Raw genomic sequence first — 26,265 nt, 5'->3', positions numbered from 1 at the left:
TTCAGACTACCAAGCGCGTTCGCCATGGACAGAAACAGGTGGTAATCACTTGGTGCGACATCCGGACTATACGGTGGATGCAAAAGAACCTCCCATCCGAGCTCCCGGAGCTTCTGGCACGTCACTAAAGATGTGTGTGGCCTGGCGTTGTCCTGGTGGAAGACAATTCGGCCTCCTTTGAACAAAGATGGCCTCTTCTGCATGAGTGCTGTCTTCAAGCGGTCTAGTTGTTGGCAGTACAGGTCCGAATTGCGCGTCATACGGGCGAAGATGTTTTTTTGCGTCAATTCGTGTGGCACCCATACATCGAGCTTCATTTTTGGCTTTATCGTAATAGTACTGTAAAGTGGTTATCCTTATTTAAAGAGCAGGCCCCAAATTAATGTGCATTTCCGCAGGCAACTCAGACTGCTCATTGCACAGGCCCCTTCCACTTATTGGGTTCCTGCAATAGATATTGAAGCTTATAGATTGGGTGAATGAAGTTGTTTTTGAAGTGCATACTTTCTGTTTGACCTTAAAGCCATTTTCTTTAACTCCAGCTATAATCTCATAGATAGGGACTGTTGATTCGATACCTTTGATAATTGTACTTGTTTACTTTTCGGTTGTCGTGGAGTTTGGCCACTGATCGGTAATTTTGCACGTCGTTCACTTGTATTTTTGTTTTGTGATGTTACCCCTTATTTTGGACTTTACATAGAGCGTTAAAGTGGGCATGGCCTGATGAAACCTCGTGCCGAGTTGCAGTGGCATCTCCAAAATTCACATTCTTAAGAAAAAATAGCTAGCTCTTATAGTTCCCAAAATTTTTGTATTTTTGGTTTCACTTGTTTTGTGAGCGATAGAGTGGGCGTGGCTAGAAAAAAAGTTCGCATTGCACACTGGTCCCAATGCCCAAAATTTTTGCAAAAACCCATTTTTTTTTTTAAGTTAGGAAAAAAGAAACATTTTATTCTAATAGAATATTAAACGTTGCATATAAAAATCGCAATTTCGTTGGTGAAATTGCAGCCCTGCGAATTTCTGAAGCCCTGAAAGTCAGCTGTTCGTTTATCGAAAACGTTGGCTTTTTGGCGAGCTAAATAATAGCACATTTTAATACAAGATTGCGGAGGTTCTACTTAACTGATTAACGAAAAGTAAAATGGAAAATATTAGTGGAGGTATGTTAAATTTATGTGTTTAGTTCAATATTTGTTTAAAGTGATGTGTCTGTGTGTATATGTGCTTTTGTAAAGTGCTATATTTAACAATTTTAACCTAGCATTGTTCGTGTTTCGTGGAAGAAAAGTAGGTTTTCTTATGCCGGCTTACAAAAACTATTAACGCAGTTTTGTTCTTGAATTTATCAACAATACGATGACATAAACCTTTTTTGCTCGTTTTTGCTCCATTTTACAAAAAAACACTTTTTGTTAGACAACATAGACTTAGGTTATGCAGAAATGCTAGAGTATTGGCTGGCACATGGACGCGATACCGAAAGGCTTTATAATTTTGTACTCCAGAATCGCATGGGAAAATTGAAACAAAACATAGAGGATCCTTTGAAGAAGAGGATTAGCAACTTTGTTACTTATGTTGAAGCTGGAATAAAAAAATGCTCTCGGGTAGTTTCAAGATATAAGGCCCAGAAAGAACGTTTTCTTGCGACACGTTTTTTAGCAAAATTTCAACCATCAGACTATATTAAAGAATCCAATAGTGGAGGACGGCCACGATTAAGCTATGATGAAGGGCGTTTTCGATTAAAGCATAAATTAGCTAGCGAAGTTTCAGCAGAAAATGATAATGATGTCAATCTCCTTGCTCATGCAACTGTTAGCATGCTAAGAAAGCGTGCTTGAAGCCCGTGGAGGATGCAACAACGAATGCTGAGCCGGTACCATTAACTCCAGAAGAAGCTTTAGATTTTTTGATGGAAAATGGCTTTACCAAAAAACAGTATATGAGCATTAGACTGGAAAGTAAAAAGAGAAATTGTGATATTTACCCAAGCTACAGGCAAATTAGAGGTGCAAAAGATAAATGCAGACCTGAAGGTCTATGTATTACAAGGAAAGGAAAGAGCACATCAAAACAAAAAACACAGCAGTTACCCAAAAGAAGTTATTGATCTCTTAACACCGCCAAATGTCGATTTCCTAAACAGTTACCCTACTATAGATAATGATGATGAAGATGACTTGGATACATTTGAATGTTTCGACAACTATTCTTTTGATTTAGATGTTGAAAATGATTAAAAATGTAATTAAATAAATTATAATTGTTCAAGATGCATTATTTAGTTTGGAAGGGGGGAGGAGGGGATTTGGGGGTGGCGGATATTTAGTAAAAATATGTTATATATATTCACAATTTATTGGATATATTAGCCCAATTTTCATGGATGTTTTGTACATTTTTGTACTAGAGTGCATTGGTTACTATGGGGCGGAAAAGAAGGCGTGGCCCGATCGACACGAAATTTTGTCCGGACCATATATAATAACTATATAGTGTGCCAAGTTTCAAGTCTGTAGCTTCATTTTTCTAGTTTATGCAAAAATTTTGGGCATTGGGACCAGTGTGCATTGGTGGCATCATAAAAACATATGTTTAATCCGAACTTTCTATCACCGAGATATCAGCTTTTCTACAAAATGCGAAAACCATCTTTTGAGCTTGGTGGGCGTAAGAGTGGGTGTGGCCAGATAGTGGTACCGCCATAAGATTTAGTTAGTTTAGTTTCAACTTTCTAGCTTTAAAAGTTCCTGAAATTTCCGCGATTTTAGTTTTTCGTGATTTTTGGGCGTAAGAGTGGGCGGGGCGCGAGCGTGTGGATGCTGAAGTAAACTTGCGCTTCGGAGGGACCTCAAGAATCTTTATGCTTAATCTCAACTTTGTATTTCTTATAGTTCCTGAGATCTCAGCGCTCATACGGCCTGGCGGACGGACGGACGGAATGACAGACGAACATGGCTCAATCGACTTCGCTATTGATCCTGATCAAGAATATATCAGAGGCTGAGACATTTGCTGCTCTTCATCTTATATTTTGATACTGATTTGAGCACTTCTCCGTTTTTGATCAGACTTCCCTCTCTACGCTTGCCATGGCACGTGCCATGCAGCATTGCATCATCAAATTGTCTATTCCTTTTTGATTTCTCTCTCTCTCAGAGACAACCAACACCCGACCGCGCCACACTCGGCTGAGACGACACTCTCTTCCGTTCTCAATACTCGCTCTCAGCAATTATGCAAGTAAAAGGAACCACAAATAACTCATTGCTTAGTTTTTTTTTGTTCTATATTGTTTCTCTTTCTTAACGCTTTACAGTTTTATTTTAAGCTTCTTTTAACCTTCTAAAGCCTCTTGCCGCCCCTCACGACGCAAACCGAACCACACAATATCATCTATTCAACGATTTTAACAGGTATCGATCACCTTCCAAAAACTCGGCAACCACAAAAGGTCCTTTGAACTTAGGATCCAGTTTGGTCTGATGCCGCTCTTCACTTGTAAGCAAGACATGATCCCCAACCTTGTGTTTTACAATCTTGGCCTTATTCTTATCAACTCGATTCTTTTCATATTTCGCATTAATTACAATATTTTCTTTGGCCTGTGCCTTTGCTTGCTTACAATCTATTTTAGTTTCTTCATTTATTGGCAATAAGACCATTGTCCTGGCCTCTCTTCCAATCAATAATTCCAATGGGTTATACTTTGTCACCCTGTTTGTCGTACAGTTCATGGCTAACTGTACCTGCCAGGAACGTTCACCTATCCCTACCGCTGTCAACATACTTTTCATCGTGCTCATGACCCTTTCTTCTTGTACATTGGCCCTACTTGCACCTGCTGCTACCATATTAACATTATTATATTTTGTGCATTAAAAAGAACTCACGAAATTTTCCACAAGCGAAACTCCTACCTTGATGACCAAAAACTGATTTTGTTGATTTACAGCCTTAATACAGTTTTCTACATCTAAATACAAAGTATGAATATAAGTGAACAAATTTAGTATATGCGTTTACTTGTACTATGACATATTCTTTGGTATTATTATTAACACTCAGCTTTCCACTAATAACAATATGCACAGTATGCCAAGGTATCTCAACTTTCGGAATTGGATACAATTCTATTTGAATTTTCCCTGCTGAATGCCTTGCTAGTTTGTATGTTATGCAGTTCTCTACGAATTTTTGTAAATACTTGGACATGAGCTCGAACAAATACTGTTCGTAAACCTTGTCTAACGTTTTCTGCCACCCCAAATGTATGATTGATTGATATGTGTATATATAAAATTATTTATATAATTTTTTAATAATATTATGTTATTCATTTGGCAAAAGACGAAAATTATCCGAAGAGTGTCGAGTTCGTAGAAAAAGGAATGTCATCTTTTCATAAGTTAGATAAGTTTTGTCAGGAGTTTTATAAACATAAATCAGACTTGCATATTAAATATGGTCTTCTTTTCGCTCATGCAGATTAATAATCCAACTTAAAGTGCAAACGCAGATCTTAAAACAGGTACACGGCCCTCACTTAGGCATAGAGAAAACATTAGCTAGAGCACGTAAGCTGTATTATTGGACAAATATGAATTCCGTGATAAAAAAAAATCGCTTGCGAAGTTTCTAAACTTAAAGTGCAAACGCAGATCTTAAAACAGGTACACGGCCCTCACTTAGGCATAGAGAAACATTAGCTAGAGCACGTAAGCTGTATTATTGGACAAATATGAATTCCGTGATAAAAAAATTCGTTTGCGAAGTTTGTAATTTTCGTAGAAAAAATCAGAAGGAACCCATAATAGAAGACGAAACACTAGAATATCCTTCCCACTTGCGTTTACTTTTACTATGACATATTCTTTGGTATTATTATTACCACTCAGCTTTCCACTAATAACAATATGCACAGTATGCCAAGGTATCTCAGCTTTCGGAATTGGATGCAATTCCATTTGAATTTTCCCTTCTGAAGGCCCTGCTAGTTTGCATGTTATGCAGTTCTCTACGAATTTTTGTAAATACTTGGACAAGAGCTCGAACAAATACTGTTCGTAAACCTTGTCTAACGTTTTCTGCCACCACAAATGCATGATTGCTTTATGGACATGATTTACTACAGAACCTAGAGGTTCTTGGGATTACAGGTGTCTTTCAATTTCTCTGAATTTTCCGATAAAGAATTCCTTCCCTTAACTCATACATCTTCGCTAAACTCTGCATCTCTCCATCATTCGACTGGGCTATAATTTCCCTTAAGCACGAATCACGCTGCTGCTCAGCTACAAGCCAGTTGTCTGTCACCTCTTTCAGATCGATGCGAACTTCGGGTATCCTATTCATTGTCTCACATTCAGTGCCAATCGGATTTCTGGATAAGAAGTTCACGTGCGCCATGCCCTTTTCATTGCGGTACTCCACAGGGAACACAAATGATGGCAAATATGTCAACGGTGTACTCTCGGCCTTAGTTCTACTTTGGTTCGACTTGCTTTCAATGAATTACAATCTGTAAATACTAGAAACTTTCGACCATGAAGGCAATGGCGGAAATTTTTTACAGCGTTGTATGCTGCGAGAGTCTCTAGCTCGTAAGAATGATACCTCGATTCTGGGGGCGATGTCCATTTGCTAAAATATTCGATCCCTCTAGGCTTGCCGTCTATTTTGTGCATATGAATGGCACCATAGCCACTTGCACTTGCATCTGTATGCATCTCTATGGGATATTATCGAAGATAATTGAAATCGGATCATGAGTTAGTACTGAGATAATCTTCTGACGTATTTCTTCATGCTCTGACTTCCAAACGAAGCTACTATTTTTGGAAGTCAACTGATACAACGGTTTCTTTGATTTTATCTATTACTATTTCTTTTTCATCTGCGCCAAGTCGATATGGGCGTCTCTGCACAGTCTTCTTGGCATACAATAAACGTATTTCTAATTCTCCAGTCGTGACACGTCTGCTCGGTATTCCAATAATAAAATGTTCAGTGCATGGACTAATAATGTTCTTCAATTTAAACTTATCATTATCACTTAAATCATAATTTTTATCAAATTATAATAGGTTTTCATCAGATATTGAATAGACTCATTTAGCATTTGCACCAATTCCTTTTAGAATGACTAAATTATTTTTCTTTTTCCGGTGAATTTTTCTGCTAGCTTTGCCTTTATTAAGGAACACTCCGCACACGAGTCGACAAAGAATGGAAAGGCCTCACCAAAAATAAAATTCCTTGGGCTCCAACACTGCACAGACATCTACTCGCTTCTCGTTCATACTGCTACGCGACGCTGCTGTTCCCTTCATACATGCGTATGTAATATGAGGGACGACTCTACTTTTAAAGTCCCGCCAGTGGTTTTCCAAACGGTTGACTTGCTATTGATTGTTCTGCCTTCCTCTTACGCCATTCTTGCATTTTGTGTCCTTTCCACATGGTAGGAATGGATATCTTTGTTTACGGTGGAATGAATATCCTTTCAATTTTTGACGCGTAGTTTAATTTTTAGATTGTTAGTCAAGTTAAAGAAAAATCGGTTTCATACATTATTAAAGAACTCAGAAAGACTTTTAATAAATATGGTAACCCATCAAAGTTAAAGTGTGACAACAGCCCAATTAAATATTTTATGTTCAGATCTTTTTCCAATGAGTGTAATGCAGCATAGCAGTTCCCAAGCGCTACACATCCTCAGAGCAATGGATTGGCAAAAAAGGAGTATTAATCCCAAAGTATATCACAAGTCAATATAGGATCCTTGAATACAGTAGAAAATTTGAATCTAGCCCCATCCGAATTATTCTTTGGAAGAATGTGCAAGACAAAATTGCAAATAAGAAGACTATTATATAAAAATATAATTATTGAAGAAATAATCTCAAAAAAAGAGAAACCAAAACTCTATTACGACATGCACTGACTATGACTATTTTTATAATTATATAACATAAGTGACGAAAACAAATTCCAAAAACTAATATTAATTTAAGACAACCAGAAAACAATGTTAGATTAAGGGAAACTCAAAATATAATTAATGAATGTATTGAAAACTAATTACATGGTAAAGAAAATTAAAAGAGGAAATTGTCGACGTAACTGAAAACACTATTGTCAATGAGGGTAGATGTGATATATCTGATTATAAAAGAGCAGGCAGCTTGCGCCGAGAGGACGAGACTAAAATAGGAACCCAGACCCATATTTCGCGATCTGGAAGATCCATAAAGCCTTCTCAATGATACGGATGAGTTTAAACATAAACCAAATCAAAAGCGTGTAATAATGGTGGTAATTAAGTATTTTTATAGTTTCCTATGTATATTTAAATAATGTCGGTTATCGAAGAATGGTCACATTGGTAGCGACTCGGCCCAATCTAATTTTTGAAGCCTCAGCGCCTGTAAAAGCATTTTTGGCTTTGTGACCAAAGGACACAATAGGGCAAATGAATCGAAAATCCGCGCTGTCACCGAGAGTATGTTTCGTTTTGTCGCACAAAGTTCCAGGAAAGAGTAAAAAATCTTTTTCAGGTAACCAAACCACTCCAAGGGTTTTAGTTACATTTGACTCCGCCGATTAAGGCATAACAGCGCTCTCAGATACGGAGATCTCTGCGCAGTTTGAAAACCACTTGGGCAATTCAAAACCTGCCTCTTTCAAAACAGGAGAAACTTCATCACGAAGGCTTTGAAGGTTCTCAACGCTTCCGGCGCCTGTCAACAGATCGTCAACATAGAAATCTTTCTGAATGACCTTCAGAGCATCTGGATACATAGCTTGCTCCATCTCTCCAAGCTGCATTAAACACCGGATCGCCATAAACGGAGCTGGCGAAGTTCCATATGTTACGGTATTCAAATTAAAGATCTTGAGAGACTCGGAAGGATCTCGCCTCCACACTATGAGCTGGAAGTTTCGGTCAGCTTCGTCGACCATCACTTGGCGGTACATCTTTTTAATGTCCGCTGCAAGGGCAAACTTGTGTATTCTGAACCGAAGCAGCGTAGAATAGAGCTCCTCTTGAACAGTGGGGCCTACCATCAAGTGGGTCATCTGGAATTTTATTATTAGTAGAGGGCATGTGGTCCATTGATAAATATTCCTCTATGAAACCCAGATATATATGCCTTAACGAAGGATCTTTTGACAATCTCCTTTCAAGCGACAAAAATCTACGTTTCGCAACTTAATATTTGAACGGCAGACGAACAGAAAATCTCCCATACGACAGCCTTTGAGTATTTCTCCCAAAGTGTTGTTGACCAAGTTGCTCAGGTGTAGCGTTAGGCGTCCTTCACAGACCAAAATTTCAGCAGGGTGGTGTCGATTGATTCCAACGCTTCTTCCTGACAGCTGAGATGTACCGAATTTTCTGCCTCTGTTTTGTTTTCCGAGGTACATCTCTCTGACACCATCCAGCCGAGGACAGTTTTTGTAAAATGGGGAGTTCAGGCCCCTGCTTTATCTGCTCAACAGATAGAATTTCAAAGAATGAATCTGTACCGATAAGCATGTCAATTTTTTGCAGCTTGCAGAATAATGGATCTGCCAATTGAATATTTTCGGGTACCCTCCACACCCTGGTGCTCACAGCTTGAACCGGATGATAACCAGAAATATTTTTTAAAACATAAAAATCGGACAACTGACTGCTTCCTATTCGCATCTTTACTAATGGGTGTATTTTTTTGATGCTTGAGCACTAGTTTCACCAATGCCCCTGGCAGCGAGCAACAAAAAACTTGTATTTCCACTCTTCGGGAACTTATTGCTAGGCTGAACATTTGCTGGAACCTTTTTGGAGGATTGAAAAGTGTCGATATATTGTCGAAGAAAATCAGACAATCATTATCGTGCACCTGCTTCAGGCTAGCCAGGGCTTTCTGGTAATTAACCGCAGTGACTTGGAACGCCTTGACTGTGCCTAAAGCGTCGCCATCCAGACAAGATATCAAGTGATTGAATTTTTCAATATCGTGAAGAGTGTCATCTTTGTCGACAAATGTTTCGAAAAGGCTTATAAAATTTTTAAATTAGGAGTGTTTCCGCTGAAGTTTGGAAGAGGAAAGCTCGGCAATCACCGGCGTAGCAGCATTATAGGCGCTCATACGCCTGCCTTTGCTAATTAGCGAAATCAGTAATGATTTTGCCATTACGGCAGTTTCTTCCGGAACAAATGCTTTGTGTCTATTGCTTCGATTTGATTCTGAATCAAAGAAGCATTTTCGATGTGCGAGTTTAAAATTTCTAATTGACATTCTAATTCGACTGTGTTCGGGATATACTCTTTATTTTTCCATCTCGTTAATTTTTAAGCGTTTCGATATCTTTGCTCGCTATGTTATCGTTTACTAATTTTTTTTAAGAATCGAAGAGTGTGTTAAAAAAATTATTTTAATTCGGAATTAAAAAATAAACGAGTGGTATATTCCGAACGTAGGCAACCAGGGGACTTGTCGATAAATTTTCGAAAAGAAAAAAAATGAATATATTTTATTTTTTTAATTTCTTCGGCACTAATACGCCGCCACAAAATTTAAAGGGTAGCTCAAGCTCCTCCAAAATACCGAAAACAATTCGAAAAACAACAACAACGCCAATGACCGAAACGATGATGCAAAGAGAGGTCGAAAGAACTGGCATCGATATCAGTGCGAGAGTGTGTAGTGTGGTATTCGGCCGGTGGCTCTCTCCTTCATATGTAACGACACTTAGCGGAAAATGATGCACTGGCCGATAAATAAAGGACAACGAATATATAAGCGTGATGAAAAGTCCCAAGAAAATAGTGTTGAGGCTTGGAAAATGGCGGACACGGGGCAAATTTAGGACAGAAAATGCGCGCAAAAATGTCCCGCAATTTTCTTCGAGCAACAAGTTACAGAAAAAAAAAGAAAACAAAAAAATCACTTTTTCCTGTCCTGAAACTGAACCCTAAATTGGTTATCACTACGATATGTTAAAATATTAAAACACAATTTGGGTCCACTACGAAATTAAATTTAACACCCAAAGCGATTCACTTTTTTATCTTAATATTTATTTTCCAGGTATAATAAATATAAAATAATTTGTTCGTGCGTTCGAATTTTTATTTGTGTTAAATTATGTGTTAAATGCTCACTATCTACCGATTTTAATGGATGGCCGAAATTATTTAGAAAAAATGTCACAGATTAACTTCCAACTTTAAACATTCTATACCTGTATAGACGATTCTGTCCGCTCAGCAACTTCTCTCTTTGGCTCCATGTATCGTCTTTTGATCGGGCTTCTGGTCTTCTGGCTGCTGCTGCTTAATTTTGACCGAGGCGAAGGTTTATTAAACACAATAAATTTAAATCACTTCCGAAAACAACGCCTGCAAATCACGTCGGGGTCACCATGAAGATTTAATAAGAGTTTTTATTAATTTAAATTTTTGAAATGGTGGGTTTTTATTTATGACTTCGAAATTGAATTTAATGTGACAAAAGCGCACGGCGCGTACAAACGAAAGGGAGTTTCGATGCTAAATAATTTATATGACTTACATTATCTTTCAAACGTGTTTAAAATCATGTTCCTCAAAACTTTCTCTTAAAATTTATATTCATGATCAGTATCAATATCGACGTCCTTTCTGTCTGTATGAACGTTGAGATCTCAGGAACTATAAGAGATACAGCGTTGAGATTAAAAAAAATTCGGAAATCTCCAGAGCTATTATAGCTAGAATGTTAGAATTAAGAATGTATGATCTTGAGATTCCAGATCATCTAATTGTGGTATCACACACAATACACACAATACCGCACTCACTCTTACGCCCATCCAGCCCAAAATAGGGTTTTCGCTTCTTGCAGAAAAGCTGATATCTCAGTAACTATATCTATCATGTAGTTTTTGATGATGCGCCAAATGCGAATTGTTTTTTCCATCTAGTCACGCCCACAAAACCTGGAAAACCAAAAATTTGAAAACCTCGGTAACTATAAGAGCTAGAAAGTTAGGCTTAGGAATACGTATTTTAGAGAGGCCACTGCAGCTCGAAACGAGCTTTCATAAGGCCTTGCTCACAACCGCGGAAAACTATGGCGTCCATTATATTATAGTCTTCGTTTGACATTATATATTTTTTTCAATATCTATCGAATTACCGAAGATTGTTCAAATCGGAACATTATGTCGCTATATATGAAGATATGTATAAGGCCTCAGATGAACAGTGACGTCACCATCTGTTAGTAAACATGCTTTTCTGACAAAACATTTCCAACAGCAAAATGAATATTTTAAATTTATATAAACAGTAACGGGTATCTTATAGTCCCAGGACTCGCCTAAAGCATTTCTTCTTGTTTTTGCTTATATTTGGTGAAAGTGATTTATTGGTTTTACTTTGCTTGTGTTTGGAGGAAGTGATGAGTTAGTGAACCGTTCAGAACGCATTTCCCTTTTATGGTTTATAATAATTTTAATATTGTAAAGAGTTAAGATATTTCCTTGCTAGCATCTAAGAAATGTATTTCTCAGAATCTCCCTCGAAAGTCAAAAGATCCCTTACGCAATCCGGTACAGCGAAAGATAGAAATGGATTACTATTCTGAAGTTAAATTGGAATTAGTACTTGTATGGTAATTTTTGTTTGGGCGTTGTGCGTTTTTTCCTTTTTTTCATTTTGTAAATTCGTGTTTTTATACCCGTTATTCGGAGAGTAAATGGGTATACTAGATTCGTTGAAAAGTATGAAATAGATAGAAGGAAGCCTTTCCGACCCTATAAAGGATCAAAATCGAAGTCGTGAAGATTCTTGAGGTCCCTGGATAGCGCAAGTTTATTTCAGCATCCTGCCGCGACCACTCTAACGCCCACAAATCACGAAAAACTAAAAAATCTCGGGAACTATTAGAGCGAGAGAGTTGAAATTCAGAATGTATAATCTTTGGATGCCAGCGCACCTTATAGTGGTACTATTATCCGGCCACACCTACATTGTTTTTTCCGATCAAGCCACGCCCTCTCTAAGTCCTACAAAACCCGAAAAAAACAAGATGGGAAAATCTCGGGAACTATAAGAGTTAGAAAAGTGTGCTTAAGAATTCATCCGGCCACGCCCACTCTAACGCCCACAAACCGCGGAAAACTGTCGCGTCCATAATATAATAGTGTACGTTTTCGTTTGACTTTTATAACATATTTTTGTCAATATCTATCGATTTAACAAAGATTTTTCAAATCGGAACATTATTACGCTATTTAGTAAGAAATGTAAGTTATAAAGCCTCACATGGGCAGTGACGTCACTATCAGTTACTAAACATTCTTTCTCCGGCAATAGGTGGCGCTTCGGGATTTTTCCCCTATTTTGTGGGCGTGGCTAGATGAGAATAATTTGCATTGGGGGTATCATAAACAAGAGGAAACGCTATAGTCGAGTGCCGCGACTATAAGATACCCGTTACTGTTTTACACAATTTTAAAATATTAATTTTGCCAGTGGAAATTACCCAAGCGCCACCTATTGTCGGAGAAAGCATGTCGAGTAACTGATAGCGACGTCACTGCCCATGTGAGGCCTTATAACCTAAATTTCTCCATAAGTAGCGAAATAATGTTCTGATTTGAAAAATCTTTGGTAAATCGATAGATATAAACAGAAATAAGTTATACAACGTCAAACGAAGGCATTCATAATATTATTATAGACGCCACAGTGTTCCTCGGTTTGTAGGCGTTAGAGTGGGCGTGGCCGTATGCAACTTCGTGACAAGTTGCAGAGGCATCTCTTAAATACGTGTTCCTAACAAAATTTTGTAGCTTTTATAGTTTTCGAGATTTTTGCCTTTTTGGTTTTTCGGGTTTTGTGGGCGTTAGGGTAGGCGTGCTTAATCCAAACTTTCTATCTCTTATAGTTACCGAGATATCAGCTTTTCTAGAAAATCTGAAAACCGTCTTTTGAGCCTTGTGGGCGTATGGGTGGGTGTGGCCGAATAGTAGTACCACTATAAGATGCGCTGGCATCTAAAGATTATACTTTCTGAATTTCAACTTTTTATCTCCAATAGTTCCTGAGATTTCAGCTATTTTAGTTTTTGCGATTTGTGGGTAATAAACTTGCTGTAATAAACTTGCGCTGCGTAGGGACCTCAAGATTCTTCATGGTTATTTATTTATTTATTTAACAAAATTACAATACTAAATCTAATACATTTCTTAAAGAGAACTAGCTGCTAGGGCCTAGGACTCGAGATAAAATTATTAAATTAAAGATACTTAAATATTTAGGTTGGTTCTAATGACAAAATGGTAAAAGTTCATAATGGTTTCTTGTGAAATTATATTTAAACTATCGGAGGGTTTTTTCTGGCCGAAGATCAGGGCCCTGACGCTCTCCAGAAGACGGCATGAGTTGAGTAGATGGTCAATTTCGAGGTGTTTGCCGCAACGGCAGACGGGACGTGGTGTTCCAGTAAGGATATATTCGTGTGTTGCACGGGTGTGCCGGATACGAAGGCGGATGAATGTTGAACATGCCCGCTTTCCAAGGTGCCCAGGCAGAGAAATTTTTGTGAAGGTATTGTTGATGGAAAAATATCGGTGGTCATATAGGTCCCATTCTCTGAATTGTTTGTCCTTAAGGTGGAGACGGATACGATTTCTTAAGTCCTTGTTGTTGAAAGGAGTAAAAAGAAAGGATGGTTTAGCCGCATGTCCTTTGCGGCCTGGTCTGCTAGTTCGTTACCATGGTGGCTGGGCGTCCATACAAGGGTTATATTATTAAAAGAAGAAAGCCGTCTTATCTCCACGATTGTGGGATCGGTTTGACCCCAATTCCGTAAAGAAGATAAGGTGGAAAGGCTATCGGTACAGATTACAAAGTGTCCCGAGTGTTTGGTGGCAAAGAGACAGGCTTGTAATATGGCGAAGGCTTCCGCAGTAAAGATGGAGTTGTAAGGGGGTAGCATTCCACCCGAGATTATTTTGCCATTGCTGTCAACAACAGCAAAGGTAGTGTCGTCGTCTGTTTTTGATTCATCGGTGTAGAGCCAAGATTTTGTGCCGAGTTTTTCTTGCAGGCATCGAAAGCGGGTCTGGAATTTTTTGTTAAATGCATTTTGCAAATGAGCTGCATAGTCATTTCTTCTCTGCGAGCCTGAATGCTCGGTAGGCCCGACTCAGCCAAAATGCATGCGGTGGGTGAGGTAGGAAAAGCGTTTATAGCACGTCGGATTGCACCATGGTATGGAGCCAGCATCTTGTTTAAGTGTGATTTTGGACACCAGCCGTAAATAGGTAGACCGTAATCTATTTTGGAGAGCATCAGGGCACGAGTAATTCCTATTAGTGTATTAATATGGATGTTAGTATATTTGGACGACAAAAATTTTATAATGTTAAATCTGGACTCGAGTTGTTTTCTTAGTTTAATACAATGCTGATCAAATAGGAGTTTGGTATCGAAGGCTAAGCCCAAAATTGTTAAACTTTTAACACTTAACTTTTAAGGACGCACCCGAAATGGCTCCCCAGGAATCTATTTCACTTAATACATCTACAAATTTACCTTTAAAAATATTTACATTTTTTAATTTGGAAAAAATAATAACGTCGTCTGCGTATATTGAAAGTTGAATGTCCTTATGTCTACTTAAAATACAATTAAGTTTATCAAAAGCGGTAATAAAAAGAACTACTGAAAGGGGGGAGCCTTGCGGTGTGCCGTTATAGAGACTGTGGGTGTTGGAGGTGTTGTTGTTTACGCGAACTCTGAAGGAAAGATTGGTCATGAAGGCCTTTATAAGATTATAAAGTCTTGGACCAACACCCCAGCGCTCAAGCTGACTAAGTACGGCATGAATCCCCACGCGATCGAAGGCTCTTTCAAAATCAGTAGCTAATATAGCGTTTGACGCGAAGTGTTGAATATGCAACAAGGCGTCCATAGTGCTATGCTTTTGTTTAATGCAACTTGGTTCTGCGAGATCAGGTTATTTCGGGTGATGAACCACATAAGTCGGCGGGCAATAATATTTTCTATAGTTTTTCCTAAACAGGATAGGAGGGAAATGGGGCGGTAGCTGTTGATTTCTGCCGGAGGTTTATTTGGTTTAGGAATTGGGATGACAGTGGCTGATCTCCAACTGTGTGGGTATTTTCCGGAGTTAAAAATTTGATTGTATACTCCTAAAAACCTGGTTTTAAGGGAGAGTGGCATTTCCTTAAGCATTGGGTAGGATATCCTGTCAGCCCCAGGGGTTTTACCCTTTGACCCGGCTAATCCATATTCGATTTCGGCTAATGTAAGGTTTTTTTCTAAGCATTTGGCAAGAGGTGACAGAGCTGTCAGAAGATAGGACTGCGATAAATAGACGTCTTTTTGGTGTACGTATTCGGCTGAAAAGTTACTGTCAGCCGAATAGTTTGACCAAAGATGCCCGAACTCTTCTGCGATATCCTGAGAACCTGTTACGACACCTGAAACGCACTTCAAAAATCGAAACGGCTGTGGTGGTACGCCGGCAAGCCTCTTTACGTCGGACCAAACTTTTTTGGAAGACGATAAAGGGGATATCCTGGAGGTGAAATTTTCAAGACAAGTCCTTTTGGCCACAAGTACAGATTTTATAAAAACTGCATTGGCTCTTTTATAATTTATCAAGTTGGTGTCGGACATTCTGGCTTTATAAACTGCGAACAGCTGTTGCTTTTCATTTCGAAGCCTCTGAAGGTTGTAATTCCACCACGGAACTGAAGCCTTGCGCACAACCCGTTTGGTTAGTGGAATACTGCAGTTGGCTGCGGACCTAATCGCTTTTGTTATTTGTGCCACTTGGTGGTTTAGACAACCTGACTTCCAATCCAACGTTTTTCTTTCTTTTAGGGGAGGGGTAGGGGAGGTACTAAAATGTATTGAAAAATCAATAGATATGGGGAAGTGATCACTACCGTGAAGGTTGGATAAGATTGACCAACTGCATCTGTGTGCTATCTGCGGGGTAATTAAGGAAAGGTCAACGTGGGTAAGGGAATTGTGGGTGGATAGATGTGTGGGAGATCCATTGTTGAGGACAATCAGATCTTGTTCCGATACCTCTGGTGTTTGACTGACTAGAATCCCATAGAGGGCTCTACGAGTTGAAGTCCCCTAGAACTATGTAGGGGTGTCTAACTCTATCGAGAATGGCGGATAAGTCAGATGTTGTAAAACTTTGATTTGGAGGAATGTAAACATTGACAATCTGTATGCCAATGCTCACATTAAGCTCCAAAACAGAGCAGAGAATATTAGAGTCGATATTTTGGTGTGAGTGGGGGAGGTTTTGTTTGATAAGAATACCAACGCCTTGCTTAGCACTGATGTTCTGCGGTAAATTGTGGAAATAACCAATGTAGCCCTTGGGGCAGACAAAGTTTTTAAAATTACAGGGAAGGTTTGTTTCTTGTAAACATAAAATGTCAGGGGATTGTTCATTTATTAATATAGAAAGTTCGTGATAATTGTTAAAAATTCCGTTTATATTCCATTGTAATATTTTAAATGGCGTATATTAAAATAAATCAATAAGATTTCTGTTGGATATAGGAAATGCTATGGGAAAGACTGGACTATGAATCCAATGTTTCCATTGATGAAACGGAGTCGGATGATATATTTAAGGCGTTAGAGTTTGTTGGGGATTCTGGTACTTTGATTTTGTTTGCTTCTTCAATAAGAGCTTTAATAATATTCGACCGCGAGCGATCGATTGGGCTGATTAAAGAGCTTGGGTCTTGTGTGTCGGATGCAGTGGAGAGAGAAGATTTGTATGAATTTGAAAGAGATGAGATTGGCATGTTCGCGGGAGAGGTCGTGTTGGTTACACTATCGGGCTTCGGAGTTCCCTGCGACTGCAGGGCACTGGAAGATGAAAGGGAGAGGTTACAAGAAACGCAAGTTGCAGTGTTCTTGCAGTGTTTCATTGTGTGTCCCAATAGTTGGCAAGACTTGCACCTCATGTGCCAAGAGACGTCAAGCTTGCTTGGTATTTTGTAGGAGTCAAAAATAACTAATATTTTTCCAGAAGGTTTGGGTTTGCCGTCAACAATTTTTGTGAATTTGTAGACGCTGTGCACATTTTGTGACTTAAGCTCTTCTACACTTTCTAATTCGGGAACATTTATTAAGCAAGGGGCATAAATGGTGCCCTTGACAAAATTGAGGGATTGGTGAGCTTGATCTCAACCTCAGCTATGCCAGGCAAAGATTGAATTTTAGTGAACTTATCGGCAACCTCACGGGAGTTAACCAGAAGAAGCAGATTGCCATCACGTAGAGTTGAGATCGTAGAGATTTCTTTGCTGATATGCTTAATAGCCCGGTGGACTGCGAAGCAAGAGTATTCTGATAGCGGTTTGGTGGATTTGGAAGAAACGACGATAAATCGAGGGTTCTTTTGAGGGGTGAGGGGAAGTTCGGGGAAATCAATTCTTTGATAGGGTCTTTTTTTTTTTTGCTTTGGGGCTAACGCTAAGGCTGGCAAAGCGGTTATCCCCAAGATTGGGTGGCCCAGGGGCCATAATAACAATAATTGCTGTGCACTTAAGAAAAAATATGCAAAAACACACGTGCGCGATGGAAAGAGGGGAAGCGAAAAAATAAGCGAATGGGGAAGAAGCGAAATTGCAAAAACCACTGACAATTAGGAAGACAACGACGACCGCACTCGAAGAGAGATAGTCGATGACTGTCTTCATGGTTAATCTCAATTTTGTATCTCCTTTAGTTCCTGAGATCTCAGCATTCATACTGATAGACGGACAGGCAGACGGACATGGCTCATTCGTCTTCGTTATTCATCCTGGTCAAGAATTTATATACTTTATAGGGTCGGAAACGCTTCCTTCTACCTCTTACATACTTTTCAACGAATCTAGTATACCCTTTTACTTTTACCTTACTTTACATTTTTTTTACCCGAGTAACGGGTATAATAAGTCGGTTTTTCCTTCCTGACGCTATAACTCCAGAACGCACGAACCGATTTCCACCTTACACCACCACAGTCATTGAAACAAGTGTTCGATGGAAGTGATCCCGATTCAAGCCATTTTTTTCAAAACATCCTTGAATATAATAACTGCTTTCGCATGATTTTTTTTGGAGCTAATATCATTCGAGAAGTTAATATGTTCAAAAGAGCATTGGAACGAATGCCATCGGATACGCACAAATTTGTCATAAGAGCGGATTGTATGCACCCACCGTTAATGATGTTGCTGCAATAATCATGCATCGTGTAAACGAGACACATCGTTTGTACGATGCGTTACAATATCCTATCATTTATTGGCAAGGGCATGACAACATCACGTTGAAGATGGTCGATCCAATTAAAGGTACAATATTCACACACTAATTATTGCTATTATTGATATTATTGGTTTCCATTAACAATTAATTTAATTTTGCGTTTTCTGGCGTATTCACGAATTAAAATCTAAGCGCAATGAATTACTATGCGTATCATATTAAAACAATTTCTTCATCTTTTAATCACCAAAAGAAATAAAGCCATCTGGTGGCGAAACGAAGTTCGCCGGATTTTCTAGTACTCTATAATATGGACACTACTCTTTTTCGCGGCTTGTGGGACGGGGCCCGATAAAAACTCGTGGCAAGTTGCATTGGCATATATGAAAAACGTATTCTAAAGAACAATTTTCTATCTCTAATAGTTCCCGAGATTTTTGTTTTATAGATGGGAAAAAACAATTCGCATCATAAGAATCTACATGCCTAATTCGAACTTTCTATCTTACGAGCTTCGTAGGCGTAAGAGTGGGTGGGGTTGGACGATGCTATCACCATATGAGCTGGCATCTTAAGAATATACATTTAGAGTTTTATCTATATAGCTGTAATAGTTCCTGAGATTTCAGTGATTTTAATTTTTCGTGATTTGTGGGCGTGGCACGATGCTGAAATAAATTTGCGCTGCGTAGAAACCTCAAGAATCTTCATGCTTAGAGTCATGTAGTGTATGCATATATGCGTCTTATAACATAACATAAATATTGAGCGGCAACACTTTGTTAGCCGAAGTCACAACACTTTGTTGTTATGCCAATAATAGGGCTTTGCCTTTGCCACTCAGCGACAAATGGCAAGTGCACACACACATTTCAAGTGCAAACGTTATGATATGCACTCTTAGCGTACCCCGCGTAGCGCCGAGTCAGCATGGTTCCCACGCTGACCGCTAGCAGATCTGTGAGCAGCACGTGCCACGGCATAACTGCCTGCAAGTCCTGTGCAGGCGGAGAATATTGTGGCCAAACACGCCGCCACAATATTCTATATTCTGGCGCCCGACCGAGTCGAAGACCCCGACAAGATCTCTAAGCCTCGAAGACACGAGAAAAACAATCATCATCTTAAAATTGGTTCCCTATGATGGACTATTCTGGACGCTCAGAAGACTGCAAAATAGAAGAAAGAAAATTGACATAGATTCATGTAAGTGAAAACTTTTTCATGAATTGCCAGAAATATTAAAAAAAATCGATAATAAAATAATATATTTAAATTTGTATTATTTCCTATAAAACATTTTTTTTTGAAAACAGTGTTGGCATTAAAGTCAAGAAGTTAGAGGAACTTATTTCTTTTTGTGTCTAGCGTCTAGCTTGGCGACGGTTTAATTTTTTTAGACTTCTATTTGTGTGTTGTTCGCTCGCCTGCGTTTGGTCTTGATAGCGATTGTATGAGCGGTTCAGAGTCTGAAGACTTTGTTGTTTAGCTAAGTAATCTCTCTATATCAGAAAAGGCCATTCGGCAGGAAAAACAAAGCATGGTTCGACAACAAATGCAGGCAATCACAAATGCAGCGTTTTCGGCTGCATTACAGGTGCAGAAACAAGAGCTTAAAGAGAAATTGAGGGAAGTCACTGGTAAGTTTAGCGCTGCGAAAGTATCTACCCCTAATATTGCAGTATACTTGCCTATTGCTGTATCCGGCAATGTGCCTTGTGACGAAGGCCTTGATGCGGTAAAATCATTGCCAGAGTATGATGAGTCACAGGGAAAATAAGTTTCTTAGCGACAGGCAGCACTAGAATCATATGAGTTGTTCAGGCGGTTTGCTAGTTTTATACATCATCAAGCTGTTCTCATAATCCGTAACAAGATTAGGGGATCTGTTGATTCTGTCCTTTCCGGCTATTGTAAGCCGCCTTGACTTTACCTATTCCGATAAGCGGCCATGGTATATGCTCGAGCAAGAGCTTATGACACTAAGGCAGGGGCAGATATCTTTCACAGAGTTTTATGAGGAGCTTGAGAAGCAGCTGAAGCTCCTTACAAATAAGACAAATATGACATATGAGACTGACCATACCCGCTATATGAATGATAAGTATAGGGCCGATGTATTCCGTGTATTTATTTCCAGGCTGAAGAGAAACTTAACCGATGTACTCTTTGCTGCTCAGCCTAGGGACTTGCTATCAGCCTTGGCAATGGCTGAGGAAATAGAAGCAAACCACAAGAGAGAGGTTTAAAATTCCATATTTTAACAGGGATGAAGTTCAACGAACCGTTGTCGATAATAGGCCACTAGAGAAGTTGGAGTCGTCGAAAATCCATCAATCAGCAAACTTTCAGCGCTCTCAGGGTTCTTCCGCGCTATAGGCACTCGATGCGCAGCAACAGATTACATACAAGAGACCGATGGACTCTCAAAGATTGTCTGACTTTAGTCATCAAAGAGTTAATCATCTGTTTGAAGAAGATAAGGTTGGACAATGAGGATTATTATAATCAGATTGCTAGTGATTCGGTAGATGACATAAATGGTGAAGAAGAAGCAGACTTTGAAAGTGATGACGTCCATTTTTTAGGGGATCTTCCCTGCTTCCGTTCATCCAACGAACAGTAGCGGGAAATCACGAAAGTTTCTAGTAGACACAGGGGCCTCTTAAAGCTACATCAAGAGTGAGATTGTGGCCGACTTCAATTCCCGATGATTCTCCATTTATTCTCAAGTCGCTTCATGGGTTTGAACAAATAAAACACAAGTGCCAGTTTTATCTTTTTGGTGTAGAAAGCCCCTTCTTCTTATTACCCGGACTTAAAACTTTTGACGGCATAATTGGCCTTGACCTGTTAGCGCAAGTAGGGGCGACCATTGATCTTAAAAACAATTTCATTAGATTTAGGGGGGGACGTGAGGATTTGCATTTTTAAAAAAGCACTCAGGTTAACGTTACGAAGATAGACGGTATTGTCGTGCCTCCAACGGTGCAGGAAAGTTTTTAGCAGATGATGTCTAAATACTCCGGGCCCTTTGCTTACGCAAATAAGAAGTTACTGTTCAACACAAACGGACAGACGATAATGAGCCAGTATATTCAAAGCTGTACCCGTTTCCGTTGGGTGCTGCCGATTTTGTCAATCAGGAGATCAAAGACTAACTAAAAAATGACATTATTCGACCATCTCGGTCTCCCTACAATAACCGATTGTGGGTTAAAAAGGCAGCGACGCCTCTGGATCGCCTAAGTTCGAAAACTATTGCCGATAGATAGATAGGGAGAAAACTTCTTGTTCGGTTAACGGAGGCAAATACGACTTCTGCCGCCTGACTTTCAGACTAAAGATGTGTTACGTCTATGTGGACGACGTTATTGTCTTTTCAGAAACTGAAGAGTCTCATGTTGGCCATATCGCGGAGGTTTTAAAGAGCCTTCAGGACGCCAACATGCGAGTGCCCAGAGAAAAGTCACATTTTTTTTAAAGAAGGTGTCGATTTCCTTTGATTTGTTGCCATAAAGGAGGATACTAGGAGAAGCCAGGACAAGGTAAAAGATATCGAGGAGCTTAAACAGTCAAGTAATGTGCTCGAGCTGAGATCATTCTTTGGCTTAACAAGTTACATGCATGAAGCCAAAGACCAGTGCGAAGAGCGGCACCGGCCGCGCCTGAGCCAATAGGCCCCGTACGGCAGCAAAAGATCAACAGCGAGAGGGGCAACCCGCCACTTTTGCCTGCGAAGGAGCGTCAGTGTAGCCTACCGGCGACGCCCAGCTGACACAGAGGATGCGAATCATCAGTACATACTATAATTACGCGAATCATCGATACATACAATAATTAAATATAAAACAAATTTTTGTAAAATCGTGCGGAACCATTTCCGCTGGTTTAGAAGTAAAGCTATGCGAAACTATAGGTAGGATATATGTAAAAGAAAGCAAAAAAGATATTACCAAAGGCCCTTATGGGATAGATGAGGAGTAACTCGATAAATAAATTTAGTGAGGAAATAAGTAATAATTATAATTATAAAAAAACAAAAATGGGTATCGTAGACGTTAAGGCAGTGGATTCCACTGCTAAAATAATAAATAAGTTTGAACCAAATAATATTGATTGTATTACAATGGCACAGTCAAATGTTGATTTTATCAATACTGCATCAAAGCTTATACAAGTATTTGATGGTAGAGCAGAAAATTTAACAAGTTTTCTCGATGCATTGGAAATTATAGAATCAATAAAAGATGAGCACGAACAATTAGCTATTTCAATAATAACAATAAGAAACGCTATAGTCGAGTGCCGCGACTATAAGATAAGTTAAATCAAGAATAGACGAACATCCAATCTTAGGTAGAGCAATTATTACTTTGGTATTTAAGAAAAAGAGGAAGAAATAAATAATCTCACTATACCAGCTATATTAATGTCTGATTTGGACAATTCTGCAGATTCAGACACTAGCTCGAGCATAGTTGAGAAAAAATTGTATTACAATGGTACAGTCAAATATTGATTTTATCAACACTGCATCAAAGCTTATACAAGTATTTGATGGTAGAGCAGAAAATTTAACAAGTTTTCTCGATGCATTGAAAATTATAGAATCAATAAAAGGTGAGCACGAACAATAAGCTATTTCAATAATAACAAGAAGAAACGCTATAGTCGAGTGCCGCGACTATAAGATACCCGTTACTGTTTTACACAATTTTAAAATATTCATTGTGCTAGTGGAAATAGTGGTGAAAGCTTGGTGAGAAACTGATAGTGACGTCTCTGCCCATATGAGGCCTTATACCCTAAATTTCTTCATAAATAGCGAAACAATGTTCCGATTTGAAAGTTCATTGGTAAATCGATAGACAGGCAGAAATCAGTTATATAAGGTCAAACAAAGGCATTCCTAATAATACTATAGACGCCACAGTTTTCCGCGGTTTGTGGACGTTAGAGTGGACGTGGCATCTCTTAAATACGTATTCTTAAGCACTACTTTGTAGCTCTTATAGTTCCCGAGATTTTCGCATTTTTGGTTGATCGGAAAAAACAATTCTCATTTGGAGCACTTATAGTTTCCGAGATATCAGCTTGAACTTGGTAGGCGTAGGAGTGAGTGTGGCCGGATAATGGTACCACCATAAGATGCGCTGTCATCCCAAGATTATACATACTGAATTTCAAGTTTCCAGCTCTAATAGTTCCTGAGATTTAAGCGATTTTAGTTTTTCGTGGTTTGTGGGGTTTAGCGGCGTGGCAGGATGCGGAAATAAATCGGAAATAAATAAATAACAAGAATCGTTATGCTTAATCTTAACTTCCTAAATCCTTTATTTCCTGAGATCTCAGCGTTCATACGGACAGATAATCTTAACTTCCTAAATCCTTTATTTCCTGAGATCTCAGCGTTCATACGGACAGACGGACATGGCTTATTCGTCTTTGCTATTGATACTGATCAAGAATATACATACTTTATAGGGTCGGAAACCATCCCTTCTACCTGTTACATACTTTTCAAGGAATTTAATATACCCTTTTACTCTATGAGTAACGGGTATAAAAACAAAGCTAAAAGGTGTCGCCAGAAACCTAGTCGGAAATGAAACAACTATATCAGAAATCGTTTCCAGCCTAAGAAGCAATGTCAAAGGCGAAACTGTAGTAGTATTATCAGCTAAACTGATGAATCTACAGCTCGAAAAAAGCTGCTAACCAATATACGAGTACATCAGAGGTTGAACAAATGACAGATGAAAGTGAGTACATAACGAAAGGCCTACCTCTTGCGTTACCCAGAAGTTATTCTACTCAGTTTGCAGTTAAGGCAATGACGAAGAAATGCGCAATTGGTAAAGATAAAACTTATCATGCAGGCTGGCACTTTCAACGCCATGAATGATGCCATATCCAAATTCGTAAATAGTTGCACGGAAGCAACTGGGCAATCAAATAAAATTATTTATTATAAAAACTAAAAGGAAACCGCGGACGTGGAAATTTCAGAGATAACTTTCGTGGTCGTAATAATAATTACAACAACTACAAAAGTTACAATTGTAATAATAATGAAGAAATTAATATAGAGGAAACAACCGAGGACGTGGTAACTCGAATCGAGGTCACAATAACAATGTGAGAGTAGTCCAAAATACATCGGGAAACTCTCAAGACCCTTTAAGCATCCAACAGTAGAAAATGTAATTGTTCATGCAATTAATCTCAGTCAAAATATATTTGTTACCTTTACTAACGTAGCCACAGGAAAAGAACTAGTCTGATGTCTATCATCACATAAATATTAACTATATAATAGATATAAAAAGGAATAAGTATGACGCTCCGCTGGGCGCATATAAGGAATTAGTAAGGACGAATAAGGCGTAGTAGTAAATATAATATTCATGAAGTACATAGATATAGGTTGTTTTGTAGATATAAGGAGATCTGAATCGAATAAACATATCTTGAATTTGAATGAGCGGGCGCGCCTTGGTGGCAACAGACGGTCACACTACCCGGCAGACAACCGGTCACACAGCCAAAGGGATTTCCGGGAACGGACACACTGACTCCATCCACAGGGTATATAAGGAGGACCAATTCCCAGGAAAAAACACTTACCAGCAGGTAGCAATCGTCATTTTCTGGTATTCAGCCTAGCGCTGGGTCCAATAAATTCAACTCGGTAATACCGAGGGAGCACTGCCATCGGCCGCAGCCGATGCTCTCAGGTAACGGATCCAGCGGACCTCTACACGCGGCGGACCCAACGGGCCTCGCTTTTTCGCTCTCGCATAGATCCACAGGATCTTTGCCATCTACACGCGGCGGACCCAACGGGCCTCGCGTCATTCTCTCACCTAACGGACCCCAGGGTCAAACTCTCCCTCAATACATTTATACTCTCTCGCGTGGCAGGCCACAGCGCCGGCACGCGATCCATCATCACCATTCCCTTTCCCTTCTTAGCTAGCGGATTTACGGACACGGCCCGGCCCCGTCCAAGCGGCCCTACGGCACACTTCAGAGCGCAGGAAGCTGAGCCCACCTCGACGGGAACCTTCCCTTTCCGCCTTACGAACGGCCGACATCCGTGACCAGCCGCTGCCCCAATAATCAACGCTTTAACTCTAAATATACAATAAACGACTCGGCCATATTCTATACCATATCAACCCGCATCATACTGGGGTGGAACCTTCTTTTCAGCAACCACATCTGACATCAAATAAATTTTGGAACGAACCGCTGGTAGCCGGTGAACTGCTGGACCGTTATATAAGTCAGGCGGTTACAAAATCAAAACGGTTAACCTCAATTGAGATGCAGACAAGTAAATAAGTTATCCAACAGGACTTTCATATCGTGGATTTACATTTTGAAATTCCATGCGATGGCATATTAGGAATCGACTTCATAAAGAAATATGTGAAGATTAGTTTATAATCAGACCCGATAACCTTAAATTTCCAATTTATGTTCCAATAGCATATAATTCTGGCAACAACTCAATACTTCTGCCAGCAAGAGCCCAAGCTATCAGAAAAATTCAATCAAATTGCCAGAAGACAGTGTATTGATTCAGTTAAGTTCTGTTAACGCGGGGGCTATTTGCATATGTCATATATTAATAAACGTGAATTTTTGTGAATTTGTCTTTTCTGTTTTGCATTGCCTGGAACCCCACTTACAATGACCATTTGCTAGTGAAATGTAAGGGGAACAACTATACATGGTGGCCCATGAGGGGAATTGCAATCGCAAACATAATCTAAAATTCTTAATTCTGTGTAAATAAGCGCAGTTAGATCGCAACTGCGTGCAAGTCGGCTCTGTATACCGCGAAAAGTAAAGAAGAAACAAGTTGAGGAGTTACGAAGCGCGTTTAGGGAGACGGATTCAGTGATCGTGAACATGGAAGGATTTTCTGTGTCGGCCTATGCCAC

The 26,265-nt window shown here is 39.4% G+C and overlaps 1 protein-coding gene across 1 annotated transcript in view; it reads right to left on the bottom strand.

The window, feature by feature from the left end:
- LOC108117613 overlaps positions 1-26,265 on the bottom strand; it is a 102,112-nt gene that overhangs the window by 19,906 nt on the left and 55,941 nt on the right. The window contains exons 2-3 of the mRNA XM_041819625.1: positions 10,572-10,977; positions 10,243-10,399 (exon numbers count right to left, since the gene is read on the bottom strand). The gene's annotated coding sequence lies outside the window, so the exon portion shown is untranslated. The remainder of the gene's footprint in view (positions 1-10,242; positions 10,400-10,571; positions 10,978-26,265) is intronic.

This window comes from Drosophila eugracilis, unplaced genomic scaffold, assembly GCF_018153835.1.
Source record: "Drosophila eugracilis isolate 14026-0451.02 unplaced genomic scaffold, ASM1815383v1 contig_894, whole genome shotgun sequence".
Lineage (NCBI taxonomy): Eukaryota > Metazoa > Arthropoda > Insecta > Diptera > Drosophilidae > Drosophila > Drosophila eugracilis.
The sequence above is the reverse complement of the archived record's forward strand: the minus strand, read 5'-3'. Positions and strand labels throughout refer to the sequence as shown.